The sequence below is a fragment of the Cavia porcellus genome, unplaced genomic scaffold (assembly GCF_034190915.1).
Source record: "Cavia porcellus strain 051 isolate PalLab524CR breed Dunkin Hartley unplaced genomic scaffold, mCavPor4.1 scaffold_16, whole genome shotgun sequence".
NCBI lineage: Eukaryota > Metazoa > Chordata > Mammalia > Rodentia > Caviidae > Cavia > Cavia porcellus.
In genome coordinates this window covers 61,364,750-61,378,166 of record NW_026947499.1, presented here as the reverse complement: position 1 = coordinate 61,378,166, position 13,417 = coordinate 61,364,750, and positions in this window count along the sequence as shown.

Genomic DNA, 13,417 nt, shown 5'->3' with positions numbered 1-13,417 from the left:
TTTATCCATCTGTTCTTCAAATTTGATGCATTCTGTTGATCTAATTTAAATATCATTGACTTCTCCCTCTGTTATCATCATCTATTGTTAAGCCTATATAGTAATATTTCTACTTTAGTTATTATATTTTTCTGTTTTAAAATTACCAATTTGTTCTTTTAGAGTTTCTATTTGTTTGTGGATGCTACTGTCCCTTCATCTTAAGGGTGATTAGTGTCTAACATTTCACCTCCTGGTTCCAATAGCTCCTTCAAAGACTGTGTGAAAATTCCCACGTATGAGTTATCCCAGGGCTGTCATCTCTTGATTGTCTTTTCCCTTGAGAGTTGGTCTTATCAGAGGTCACATTGCCCTGGGTCTTTTCATGACCAGTAATTTTCGATTGAGAATTGTTACAAAAACATGTATTTTGTTAAAATATGTACGTTGCTGCTGCTGTCTCTGTAGTGTATTAAGTCCCATTCACCCAATAACATTCAAGGTGCTTTCTTCCCTTCTTTTGACAGCTGTGGCATGACAGCCTCTGTGTTACAGCCTCTGTGACAGGTTTAGGCCTGACTACATTTCCCTTGGTTTCCTGGAACTCGTAATGCTTTCCAAAAGCCCTTGCTGCACGTTGTGAAGTCTTCTTCCCACTGCCGGGTTAATTTTGGCCAGTAGTTGTGTTGCTTCGTGTGCATAATTATGAGATTCCTTCTTCAGCCCTACTCTCTCATAGACTTCAACTTTAAATCTCTCACTCCTGCAGTCCCTGTTTTTTAGGCCTGACACATAAGCATCTTTGAAGATTAACCCATTAAGTTGTAAGATTTGACTGAGGATCACTCTCAGAAAATGTGAAAGAAAAGAGACAGAAAAAAGAAGTGGGAAATCCACACCATGCATTCTTTGACTCCTCCTCTTGGTCCATCTGGGAAGAACACAGGTTGGACTTTGGGGATCCGTACCCTGTGATCTCCCACACTTCAACAGCAGCAGTTCTACAATGGGGAGTCCTTTTAGAAGGGTTGTAGAGGAAAGGAGGAGAAAAGACTCACTCTATGGGTAAAAGTAGTCTGGACACTGCACATTTCCATAAAGCCAGCTACTGAGTCTTCCTTCATTAGAAGCTGGGAAGTAATGAAGAGAGAGAAGACTCAATGTCTGCTGGCGCTGGGGGACTTGCCTGAATTTATCTGTGCAGTATGTTTCAATTTTCAAAATTGCATATAGTCATTTATCATTTTCCATTCAGAATTTATAGCTGTATCTAAACTACTATATATCCTAGTCCACCTTGTCTTATTCTGAAAATCGTCTTTCTTTCTTAGGAAAACCCTCTGAAGTATTAAACGATACAGAGATATATTGTGTTTCATTCTATATACATAGATCTAAATATAGACACAGATGGAAAGAATGTAACAAAATACAAAAAAAAAGTTATGAATGTGTACAAAATGTAGAGTTCTCTGTTCTAATCTTATAAATTACAGAAATTATTTTACAGTGTTCAGGATTGAATTCAAGTCTTAGGCACGATGGGCAATGCTCTAACCTAGAGCTATGCCCCTCAACTGAGTAATTTTTTATTATTTTAACATGTTTTATTTACTTTTTATTAAAATATTTTAAAAGAAAATGACTCTAAAACAGTGACACATCTGTAATTTCAGATAATTTTTCTAATAAACTAATCAAAACATGTCATTTTGCAATACTGTTTTTAAAGATCTTGGTTTTTCTTTAAGATTTTCCTAGGCAACATAGAATGACAGATTTAACATGATAATTCTTCATTTTTAAAAAATAAGAATTCCATTCCTGGGGAAATTCTTGCTATTGCTTTTATATCATCAGTTCAGAGGAACATGTGCTTACACAAGCCATAGATAAAGAAGAACACAAGTTTTGAAGATATTAGCAACTCAAGATTACTTAAATAAATCAAGTAATTACTAATTATTTAAATAAATTAAGGAAGGAAAAATGAAGAGATGATCTGTTACCTTTCATAGGACTCTAACACGAGAATGCCTAATTTTCATTTTATTGGTATTGTTTTCATATAAAGATTTTAGATTTTATTTGATATTTTCTTCGTCTGATGAAAAACCTTCCAAGATCTCAACTCCATATTTGTTAATTTTTTCAGTATTATTCCTAAGTTATCCTAAATTAATCAAGTGTGAATTTATCTTTTCCATACAAAAATCATCCTTGTTAACTTTTATTTTAAATGTTTTATAATGGCATCAATTTACAGTCAGATCCTCATACTTAAAAAAGAGCAAATGATTTTATAAAAATCAGAGTTTCCATGCTTTTGATTACCAAATTCAGGTAAAAAGACATGCACTGTTCATTTGTTCTGCATAAAATCATCCAAATTAATCTCAAACTTCTATTGCCTGCTCTGTGGTCTAACTTTAATCCATCAGCTCACAAACAATATTTTAGTAGTCAGATTTCTTGCTTTTCTTTCCATTTCTTCAGTTTATCTCTTATGACTTTACCAGATTAATCATTCTAGAACACCACTTTTTAACTGTTTGTTAAATCTATTCCTTGTGGGCTTCCCAAAACGAATCACGTTGGCATATTAGCTGATATTCAACCAAGAAACTCTGGCCTCGCCTTCACCCAATAATTTCTTTCATAAATCCTAAATCAGTCCATAATAATGTAAGGAAAATCTGTATTACTGCTAAAAAGTATGTAGCTACTCTTACGCATGTTACAAAAAACACCTCCCATTCATTTGTACAAGAGTCAGTAAATACATATTTTAGAGTGAAAGCAATTGCTCAATATTTTTTTTTTTTTTGGAGTAAACTTCCTAAAGAATTCTAAAGTCTCCTTGACATTATGGTGCTCTTGTTTGCTCTGAAGAAAGGAAGCATACAAAGTAAGAAACAAAGGTGCTTTCACATCCGATGCCACGACATTGAACAACTGTTTTTAAGAACAAATGCTTTCAAAATAAATGCAGTTCTTACCATTGTGTGACTCCAAAGTTAACACCTGGAAAAACTGAAGAATTTAATTAAACCAAAAGGTGTTCTGGAATTGTTATACTTCAACAGGATATCACAGTTTAGGTAGAAAAGAACATAGTCATTGTTTTTATCTTTATTGTGCTTTCAATATGGAGTTATTGTGAGTTAACACAATGAAAATACAGTACTTTCAAAAATATTTTACACATAAAAAAATAAAGTTGCCCTAAGTGTTTCTATCAGTTTTAAAATTCCATCACATTAATCTGTGGTCAAGGAGGAAGGGGTTCATTGAGATAGGTATAGTCTCTGTTCATTTCTTAAGCATGTAGCCATCAATAAAGAAATCTCTTAAATATTTACATGAATATTTGCCGCTATGCAATGCAGTTCCTGTGGTTCTTGGGGTTAAGGAGAGGCGAGAAGATGAGGAAAATAAAGAAAAGACAAAGCTGGGGTCAGGCAGAGCCCTTACTCTACTGATGGGGGGAAAAGGAACTGCTTCAACCCCTCTGCCCAGCAACTCATTGGTTGGCAGCCCTGGGTCACTGGCCTTCTTTGTGTTGGAGCAACTTGTTTACATAGCTTGTTTTGGTCTCTCTGTTTTTTCTTTGCTGGCCTTACTTCAGCCCCACACATGCAATCAATCTCAAGCGTCAACTGCTTGGCTCAGCTACCAACGAATATTTAGATAATTACACTAATATATAGATTGAATGAGGAGTCTACAGAAATGTCAGAGTACATAATACAAGTGCTTTCTTAGTCAGGGTTGTTGTAAGAGGCAAGGAAGCTGGTGCTACCCATACCCAGGTTGGGCTTTCCCATTATCCACACTCAGAACGATGATGACCAGTTCAGTGGAACAATCCAGAACCATAATCCATAGTCCTAGTGTCACACACCCTAGATCCAGCCACCTCTGAAAAGCCCCATCTATGAGCAAAAGATAATTTGAGGAGACATTTAGATAAAAGCTATAATGGTAGAGTGCCTGGGATATAAAAAATAAGGCAAAAATGGTGATTCCTGGGCACAGGGAATATGAGGCTTAAATCTGTAATTTCTCTAACTTTCTAACATGCTAAGCATATAGTGTATATTTCCATGTAGATTCTTTGTAGGCTTTTAAACTCAAAATATGTCAAGATAAATTAATTCCCCTCTCCTTTTATGACATCCTGATTAAAGGCATTAAAACTCACAAACTGTTCATACATATTCTAACTCTGTCCATCCTTAATTCTTTTTCTCCATGGTTTACACTTAATGGGCTACTGAGTGTCTGCGTTACTTTTCTCTCTTGTTGAGACAGAATACCTGATGTTCAAAATTAGAGAAGGGAAGATGTATTTCTTACAGTTCTTGAGGGTTTCAGTCTGTACTCAGCTGGCTGCAAGGCAGGATGGCATGAGCAGGGGCAGCCATTCATTGCCGCTGTGAACAGCAAAATACAAACCAGGCAAGAGAGAGAGAGAGACTCACCTTTTCCCCGACCCTTGAACTGTATGCTAGTTCTGCCCATGGTCAGGTACAGCACTCATGCCACCAATCCCAGCACCAGACAACAAACCAATCATGAATGCCAGACTCAACCATGTCCATGATTGCATGAGGCTTGGGGGGCCATTCAAAGACAAACCATAACATTAAGAAATCTGAGTCTACCTGTGAAATTTGTCCTTAATCAGAAAGATACAAATAATTTTTAGCTGAAATTTTTGTAACATTTCTAATCTCCCAAATACATATCTGCAATTCTAATCCTTATCATTCAATCGTCCACTGGGCTGAGTCAAATTTCATTTTGATATACAAGTACATAACACCTAGCATGCATTTATTAATGCATGCAAATGACAAATGAATATATTACATGAACGGAGGAAATATAAAGTAAGATCATGTGGCAATATTACCAATAGAAATATCAGTGCTGAACTTTAAAGCAGCAATTTCACTTGTGCTGAACAGAATATAAAGTTGCAGGAAGGTAGGATAAACATCATTCCTAGGCTGTGAACGATTTAATAAAGTGCTTCAAATTTTAAATCCATGTAATTTGAGAGAAGTTCTTAGCAAGAAAGAGCAAATACAGTGAAAGAATTTAATTTTTTATCTCATGGTACAGATTTACTAAATTTGAAAACATGGCAGGAACTGATGGAAAGGAAGATGAATTATTTAAGATCAGATATCTTAGTGGAAACAGGTTAATATTTAGGTCATGGATATTCAGATTAACCCTGGAAAAGCAAAAACAATTTCTCTTTTGCTTCCAGAGAAGTAGATGAAGTGAAGACAGTGAAGTGGATAAGATAGCTTGAATAACAACTGGGAATTTTACTAAATAATTATATTAGAGTTGCCCAGCAATACAGAATAAAAACTACATGCATAGATTTTATTATTATTATTATTATTATTATTACTTTGGTCTTTTTGAGACAGGGTCTCACTATGCAGTTCAGGCTGGCCTTGAGCTCACTTCATAACCGAGACTGGTCTTGAACATGCAACAATCTTCCTGCCTTAGCCCCTAGTGTTTGGATTACAGTTGTGTGCCACCATGCCCGGCTCATGCATTGATTTTAAAGAGGACATTTATTCTAGAAATTATCTCATACTGTTACTGAAAAAACTAACTGCAAACTGGAGAACAAAGAAAGTTGGTTATGGAATTCAGCCTCAGCCAAAGGCCAGGGAACCAGGGTAATAAAAGGATAGCTCCCAAAGAGAAGCCAAAGGGGAAGGAAGGGGCTGCCGGTGCATGTTCTAGAGCCCATGAACCTGGCATTTTGATCATCTCTGATGCAGGGGAAGATGAAAGTTCCAACTCAAAATCAAAAAGAGAATCTTCCCTTCTTTCACATTTTTTGCTATATTCCAGTCAGACTGTCTTTCGCACTGGTGAAGAGGAGTGCAAATCTCTTTATTCTCTTTACTCAATGTACTACTGCTAATGTCTTTCAGAAACATCCTCGTAGACGCACTCAAGAAGTGCTTCACCAACTATATGGATATCAATAAAAATATCCATATCCTTTTAAGTAGCCACAGGCAGTGCCGTGTAACTGCACATTTGAAATTTGAATGATTGCTTTAATATTCTACTAATAGGCTGAGGTGTCAGCAAAAGTCACCTATTTTTTTCAGATATTTTTTGGTTTTGGTTATGTTGGTGCTGGGGATTAAATTCAAGGCCTTGAGCACATTAACATGTATTCTATCGTTGAGTGACACTCTCCAGCCCAATTTTTTTCAGATAGTTTTGAAAAGATTTGCCTTATTTGCTTGGTCAACATTTATATACAAAGTTGTCCTTAAATGTTCTGAAATGTGGAATAATTTGATTTTCTCAGCAAAAGACATTTAAATTTCTATGTCTCAGAGCCCTTCGTGTGAGGCAATCTTAGGGGCTTAGCTTCAAGACAAGAACACACTGGAAAAAAATTAAGATGATCTGAATTATCGTGTAATTACTGAGAATATGCTGGAGTGTTGATATGGTTATAGGTCTGTGGGTTCAAATATAAGATTATAACACATATTGCCCATCCATGAGCCTCTTTATCTTGAAACATGACTAATATTAGCCTATTAAAGACCTACAAGCATTGGGATGTCACTGACATAAAAGGATTTCCTCCTTGAATACCAACAATATTGAGCTGTACCATTTCCATGGAGTCAAACTGGTTAGCATTCAGATGTTGCTAGACTGGGTAAAGCAACTTCTTGGTTAAGTCTGTATAGGAAAGCTTGATGAGAAACGAATATTTAGATTCCACAGAATCAATGAAAGTAATGAAAGAGGGACTGAATTTGCATGGTTTTAGTAAGTAGTGTCACAATTTACTGGAGCTGATTGCTAATGAGGTTAAATAGACTCAGGAATAGGTCTTCTATTTAGTTTGCATATCTCTTTAGTAGTAAAGTAGTTAGATGAGATCTTCAGGAAGGACTCATTTAATGTGACGAGGTCTGTTGATACACATTCTATAGTGTTTTTGAATTCATGGCCAAGTAATATCATATTCTAAAACAGACCATTGGCTAGGAGTTGTAATGCTATTCAAAAGATCATAAAATTACTGTATAATGTTATGATTTTGGTAAATGATTATATAATGTGTCATATAAATTCTGTTGTAGGGCTGGGGATTTAGCTTCACAGCATAAGTGCCTGCCTTGCAAGCACACAGTCATGAGTTCAATCCCTGGTACCAATAAAAAATAATAAAAAAAGACAAGTTGTACTAAGTACAGATACCATTTTTTCTGTTGTATGTACCGTCTACCAGTTTATAATAATGAAATGCTCTTAGAAACAATGTATATATTCTATCTAGCCCTTGAAAGGAAAAGCCATATGATAGTTAATAATATATATTTTGAAAAACAAGCAACTTAGCTTTTCTTATTTCTATTATATTGTTATGAGACATTAAATTTGTGCATCTTTAGGGCATTTAGTATCATAATTCAATACATGTATATAATGTGTAATCACTAAACTAGGACAATAAGCATTTCTATCCCTCCAACCACTAATCATTTGTATGTGACTGGAATTTTATACTCTTCCAGTTATTTTGAAATATACTGAAGAGTGTTTTGATCAACAGTAACTCTACTCTGATAAAGAAGAACTGAAAATAAGTCATCCACTCTTGTGTTTTGAACAACTTTCACACTCACTGTCTGTAATGACAGCTGTTCCATTATGTTCTTCTATAAGACTGACATTTGTTTCTACAAATGAGTGAGAATATGTGACATTTATTTCTCTTATCTCATTTAACCTAATAACTTCAGTGCCATCCAGGTTTGTGAGATTTCTAAAATTTCATTTTTAATTGCTGAATGATATTCCATCATGTAAATATACCACATTTTATTTTCTTATTCATCCACTGAAAGGCACCTGGATCTATTTAGTGTTCTGGCTATAGTAAGCAGTGCTGAAGCAAACATAGGAGTACAAATATCTTTTTGGCATAAAGTTTATTTGTTTGAGCTACATAGCCAGTGATGGAGTCAGATAGTAATAGTTTTAATTTTAGTTTTTAGGACTGCTCATACTATTTTACATAATGGTTCCAATTTACATTCCTACCAACAATATAGTAGTGTTCCATTTTCTCACCATTCTTGACAGCATTTGTTATTTTTCTTCCTTTTGATGACAGCCATGAAGATTAGACAATTACAGGTCATTTATCTTACTGTGGCAGTGAGTTGCATTTCTCTGATGTTTAGTTACAACACGGAACATCCTTTCAAGCATCACTTGTTTGCGATGCTATCCATTCCTTAAAGAAATATTTGCTTAGGCCTTATTTATCTATCTATCTGTTTACTTTTGAGTCAGTATTCCTCTAAGCAGTTCAGGCAGACCTTAAAGTTACTTTGTAGCCTACACTGGCCTTGAATCTGCAGCAATTCTCCTGCCTCCCAAATGCTGAAATCACAGGTATGTGCCACTATGCCTGGCCTTGTTTAGTTTTTTTAGTTCATATAAAAAACTGGCTTGTTTAGTTTTCTGGTGGCCAGCCTTTTGAGTGCTTCATGTATTATGAATATCAGTTCCCTGTCAGATGAATATTTTTCAAATATTTTTTAACTATTCTCAAGACTTCCCCTGATGTTTTGTTTTCTTTGTTGTCCAGAAGGTGCTTAATTTTTGTATAATCATATTTGTCTGCATTTGCTTTGGTTGCTAATGCCTTAAAATTCTATCTATACCAAAGCTTTGAAGGGTTTGCCCAATGTTTTTTTTCTGTGATTTCACAATTGCAGGTTTTGCTTTTGAATCTTTGGTCTATTTTAAGTTAAAACTTTTGTGTATGGAGAAGGGAATCTAACAAAATGCCTACCTTTGAATCTTATCCCTATCACATAGCACCTAAGTAATTGTGTCTACTTCATCCCTGTGGAGAATCGTCTCATCTTTCAATGGAGATAGTATCTGACATATAGGATTGTTGATGAAATTAACATATATTAATCTGAACATTCATTGTGTCATCAGTTTAGAGAAATATCTCAAGTGGAGAGAGCACAGCCGAAAGTTTTCCTGTGATACTGCTGATAAAAGAAGGAGCAAGAATAAACAACCCCTCCTTAATCACAACTGTAACTTTTGCAGTATTTCTTCATATTTTCCTTCTTGTTAAACATTTTATGCTTTGATTCATATACTGATTGGTTCCCAACCTATCTCTAAATCTATTATTTTTAAATTAAAAATCTGCCTCCACTTCCTTTCCTCTTTTGATACCTGCTGTAGTCTGAATGCTAGTTTCTCCCCAAAAGTTAGCTCTGAAGGTTAGTATCCAGTGTGACAATATTAGTGATGTGTACTAGAAAGCAGGACTTTAGGGAGGTGATTTGGTTGTGAGGTATCTCCCTCATGCACAAGATCAGAGCCCTTATGAGAGACCCCAGAGACTTCTATGCCTGTTTTATCACACGAGGATGCGCTGAAGAGCAACTGCCAGTGATGGACATGTCATCCCCAGACTCAAAATCATACAGCACGTTCAGATAGGGATTTCTTACCCTTCTCAACTGTGAAAAATAGATATTTGCTGTGGATTTATTTTTTCAACCTGAGCAATCTAAGATAATATCTCATTAAGAACTTTCTTTGGATTCATCTTAGATCCTTTAATTCATTTTCCTCACTGTGTAAAGCATTCATTTCAGATGCTTGAAGGGCTCATCGCTTGGCTGTTCCATTAAGCAAAATCTTTATGTAAGTAAGTAAAGACCAAAGATCACTCCCTCTTGGGACCACAGTGGCCTTGTCAAATTTAAAGCTCCTTATGCCCTTTTTAATAGTAACATAGGGATCTAGGAAATGGGGTTAACAGAGCTATTGGTTTAATAAACTTTGTGCCAAAAACTGTTTTGTTTAAAACATGTCTACACTCCATCAGCAGGCAGCTACACACTGCCACTCACTGCTAAGGAGGCAGACATGATCCCGATGTAGACTCTAGCACCAGATAGCCTGGATGCCAGGATTGGCTCCTTCAAGCCCTGCTATGTGATCTGTGACAGGTTACTAAAGAAATCATTTCCTCTCTTTTCTGTAAAATGAAGGATCATCATATTTTCCACATAAATTCATCTTGAGGATAAAACAAATGAAGCACATGCAAATTGGAACAGGGTCTGCATGTGTTATATACTATGCGATTAGACATGTGAAGATACTCAATATTATTAGAAATAATGTGTTAGCACTTCACTCATTTTCAGGTTTATGTCTAGAAGATTCAGAGTTTGTAGGCAGTAAATACACTACCATTCCAGGAAAATTATGAGCCAACACAGGCCAGAATACTGACCCAGAATGATGCGGCTGAAGATCACACCGGTGGGATGGCTCAACAGAGGGCACATGCCACATCCATTTCACTGAGCTCGTGCTTCAGTTTTACTACAAATAAACCACTCTTCCAAAGTTGGGCTAAAAGAGCTATCTCTTCTCTGTAATGCCTGACGTAGAGACAAGTCCTGGAGATTTTTCAATGGAAGGTAAGTCATAGATTTTGTGAGCAGAGTTCAAATCAGGAACCAAACCTTTTCAGCTAGTGGAAGAATGAGCAAGTCTCCTGTGATTGGTGAATCTAATGGGGCCTCCACTCAGAGTGGCCTATGTTAGTGTCCCGCCAGCCTGGCACTGTACCCATCCTACACTACTCCTGCCAGCGACTGCAAATGCTTTCACTCTGCTGCATACCCTGTGTAAGCTAAAATGCTTGTGAAAATTTATGATAGTTTGAAAATTTAATTTTTTAAAGCCAATTTTTAATTTTATAAAATTTTACAATTTTAAAAAGTCAAGTGAAATAAAATATAAAAAGTAAAATGCAATATTCTCATCCCATGGTGAGAAAATTTATTACTTGCCCCTCTTCTTTCTGTTCACTGTGATTATCAGAGAAACATGTGCATTTTAAGGTACTCATCAGCTTTTGAACAAATAATTTATTTACAACTTTTTGTTGCAATTATAAGCGAATTCCTCAAGTGCACATGCAAGTTTGCATAGTATTTTACTGCAGGCCTTATTTCAACATCTAGCACATAGTAGTTATCCAATGAAAGTTCATTAAATAAATGTGTAAATGGACCAAAAGTCCTTGCAGTTGAGGCTTATTTAAAAATTAATATACAATTTTAAATTTTTGACAATTTGACTATCATTCTTGTCTGTCATGCTTTTGATGAAATCGTAGTTCCTCAGACAGTTTTCAGATGTGATCTCCTCAGAGTTTTGTAGGGAAAAGCTATTGCTTTTTCATCCTAGCATAAATATTTCTTTCTATGGATCTTTGAAAATCATTGCTTACATGGGCACCATATTACATTGTGTGTGCAATTCTACCTTGTCCTCAGCTTTCTTGTCATTCGTCTCCTTTGATGATACTGAATTTTAGAACAGCTCTGCCTCAATTTCAGCCTATTTTCTTGAGATCTATTCTTTCCTATCCCTTTCAGTGTTCTTGGAGTACTTCAGAAAATAGCATTCATAAACTCTACAGACACCTTAGAATGAGTCTCAGTGTCTTTGAAGTACTTTGCATTTTACAAGTAGATGTGAACAAGTCACAGAAAGGGATACAAACTTTTCTCAAATGAGTGGATTTTTTGTGCAAACAAGATTTGAAAAAGGTTATATAGAAACTACAGCACGAATGATGATTTCAAAAGTCTTCTTTTTGACTTCATTCGGTACTATGGATCATTCATGATCTTATCTAATCTCTGTTTACATATCTGTACATGAGGATCAATTAAAATCTTTTGTCTTACTTTATCCACCATTTATTTTCAGAGTTGTCATCAGAATTGATTGAAATACCAGTTATCTTGCATACACTGCACAAGAGTGACTATGTTAAATATAATTTAGCTACAATACCGACATGAAAATATAACCATGAGATAATCAATAATGCTGACCTTGATTGAAGGTACATTTATACATGTGAGTAAATATATTGTTTTCCAGATATGCTTCTATAAATCAAGATCACTAGTATGCTTTCAGATTTATGATTTATATTCTGAGTAGGTACTTTGAAGATAATTATACACAGTGTGATAAGTATTGTTATTGTCTTATTGTGTTATAAAATTTTGTTTTATTTTTCATTCAATAAATAAATGACAGCCACTGATCTATATACCATAAAATTCCTCTCAATGTCTTATCTCCTAAAACTTTAAAACACTAATGCCAGTAGCACTAAGTCAGACAGACTAGCTTGAATCTCAATTCCATGCTTTACTGTCTCTACACTATTGCAGAAGATATTAACTCTTTGATTGTCTCCACTATAACATGGTGTCAATGTCCCATCGCCCATTTAAGGATTAAAGGAGTTGTGATCCAACCCTTGAAAGCAGTGTTGGGCAGATCTTTCTTCTCACTACATATGTGCTATTATTAATTTCCCTTTTAGAGATATTCCTCTAATTATTTATTTATTACTGGAAAAAGAATGCAACTGGTTTCTTTGTGTATGGGTTAGGTTTGTATGTCAGAAGCAAACACAAACCTAAGTGAATCTTTGTACTTATTAGCTAGGACATGAATTTGAGATGATTGATGCCTCTCACAGACTGACACTGTGTCTGGTAAATGACTCACCCTAAGGAGTTTGTTTGTTTGTTTGTTTGTTTTAACGAGTTCATGTATCATGGTGTTTTCAGAGCAGTAGGGGACATTATTGTAACAATTTTGCCAAGCGTACTGTAAAAGTTGTCATAACTTAGGAATCTACTGTTTCAATTTGATTTCATTTTATCATGATATTTTGTTGTTACATAGTTGAATTTAATTTTATTTTCTTTCTCTGTGTTTTTCCATGATGGTTCCGTTGCTGCTGAATCACAAGCTCTTCCAAAAATTGCAGCATATATCAATTTTGTATCATGTAAAAACTCCATTAACTTAGTGTTTATTCCCTTTGCCTAATGTTGGATTAAAAACAGTTTTATGCAATAATTATTAATTGTCACTATCACTCTACAGTTGCCTCTACTTAACTCACTAAATATTGCATTTTATCATCTTTGATGTCTAGTTTTTGACCAAGTTTGAATCATGACATGTATGATTTTGGTAAAAGCAAGTTGATAAACACATTTGCCAGCAACATATTTAGGGAGAATTGTATGAAACTGAATTTCATATGCGTACACAAACATGCATTCATGTGTGTGTGTGTGTGTGTGTGTGTGTGTGTGTGTGTGTGTGTGTGCGCACATGTATGAGGGTTTGAGTGCAATGACTTATATTTAGTAACAATAATATGATAAAATGATCACAAAGGAAATTATTTTCAAAAGCAGAAATATACATCAAGACATAAATGAGGAACTTTAGACTCAAAATAATGTTAGATATTTTTGAATAT